Raw genomic sequence first — 1847 nt, 5'->3', positions numbered from 1 at the left:
ATGTATAAATTTTGATCAGATGTCAAATAGAAATGTAGACATGATATAAGCTCAGAAGTGTATAGTCTTTTATATAGTGGGGACAATTTTAGTATTTATGGGGGATTTGCTTTTGTTATCCACCCAGAATTCCTAACGTGTTAAGGGAAGCAGGATAATTTTGCAGATTTTAGGTGAGTGAATGAAGTGGGGTCTTCATTTCCTACCCCAGTCTATTAGGATGGCTTCAGGAGCATTAACCTTTCCCAGAGATGGTTTGAATCTGGCCAAATGGAATAACTGCTTTTATATATAAACATTGGGTAGCACAGATTATGTTGCTATCTTGTTTGATTATAGTATTGCTGGAATTTAAATTCAATGTTCTTGGGCTCTGCTATTCAGAAGTCTGCTGCTTTCATTCAATTGTATCTCTTTCAGTAAAATGATCAATCTGTCAGTGCCAGACACAATTGATGAACGAACAATCAACAAAAAGAAACTCACCCCTTTCACCATTCAGGTATGTCTTCCCACCATTGTTTTAATGTAGGATTTGCTTGGAATGCAGGTGCACCAGAACTGCTGAGTCAGCCTTTTCCAGTGCTCAGACATCATTCTCAAAACCCAGTCTTTGGGTGGGTGATTCGTCATACTTAGTGGGAACAGAGGCATACATTTCTGTAGCGGGGGGCAAAGGAGGCTGATGGAGTGTTAGTAGCTGAGGGTTGTATATTTTGGCCACTTAGGAATAAAATTCACATTGGCTACATTTTTAACTCAAACTTTCCCTACAATTTATCTTTGAGCTGATGCCAAAAACATAGCCTTTTAGCTGAAAAAATAAGCCTTTCTGAGAAGTTAGAGGTGAAAAACGGGAAATATTCTGGCAGCCTTTATAGCGGAATTGGCCACAGCCACAAGTGTAATAAATATAACTTGCTTTTATTCCTTCAATTTGTTGATGAACTGGAATAGTAACCCACAGTAAGTAAGCTGTATTTCTATGTTATGTTCCAATATTTTAACATAATTATAATTCTCTTGCTCAGAAACCATGTCTACCTTCTTAAATCATGAACAATATAATATCTCCTGTTTGGATTTAAGCAACCCTGTGTGCTTTCAGAACGAAAGTGGTAACCAAATTGAGAACAATGATTAAACATATGTGAATGCACTTAATGTTAAATTGATTCGTAATCTTGGCCATGGTAGAAACAGTATTTTTCACTTGTCATTTGAGCATGAGGGCAAGAACCTGCTTTTCTTCTGATAGTTCCCTTCTCAATTCACTGGTGGCCTTTGCTTTTTAATTTGTCATAAAAACAACTTATACACATTTTTGACACTGATACCTCCTCTTTTATGGACCCAAGAATAATACATAGACTTTAGACTGAAAATTCATTTACTCTATTCCAACTGTTAGTACCTACGTTGTTGTTGGTCATAAGAACATATTATCTGTGTATGTGTGTGTTCAGTTTTCCTAGTTATTATGGATACTCAATAAATTGAGCCAGTAAAAAACATTCCATTTTTCCCAGGAATTTGATTTGTATCTTTTTTAAAAATTTCCTTAATACCCAATCTGCAAGTCAAAAAGCTATTCTGGCCAGGCATGGTGGATTACGTGAGCTCAAGAGTTCAAGACCAGCCTGAGCAAGAGTGAGACCCGGTCTCTACTAAAAATAGAAAAATTAGCCAGGAGTCGTGGCATGCGCCTGTAGTCCCAGCTACTCAGGAGGCTGAGGCAGGAGGATGGCTTGAGCCAAGGAGTTTTGAGGTTGCTGTGAACGAGGCTGATGCCACCGCACTCTACTCAGGGCAACAGAGTGAAACTCTGTCTTAAAAAAAAAAAAAAA

At 37.8% G+C, this 1847-nt stretch overlaps 1 protein-coding gene across 1 annotated transcript in view; it reads left to right on the top strand.

The window, feature by feature from the left end:
• LCP1 (lymphocyte cytosolic protein 1 (L-plastin)) overlaps positions 1-1847 on the top strand; it is a 59084-nt gene that overhangs the window by 25363 nt on the left and 31874 nt on the right. The gene's annotated exons all lie outside the window — the stretch shown is intronic.

Source organism: Propithecus coquereli, unplaced genomic scaffold (assembly GCF_000956105.1).
Source record: "Propithecus coquereli isolate 6110/MARCELLA unplaced genomic scaffold, Pcoq_1.0 Scaffold11, whole genome shotgun sequence".
Lineage (NCBI taxonomy): Eukaryota > Metazoa > Chordata > Mammalia > Primates > Indriidae > Propithecus > Propithecus coquereli.
Note: the sequence above shows the minus strand (reverse complement) of the source record. Positions and strands in the feature narration are given on the sequence as shown.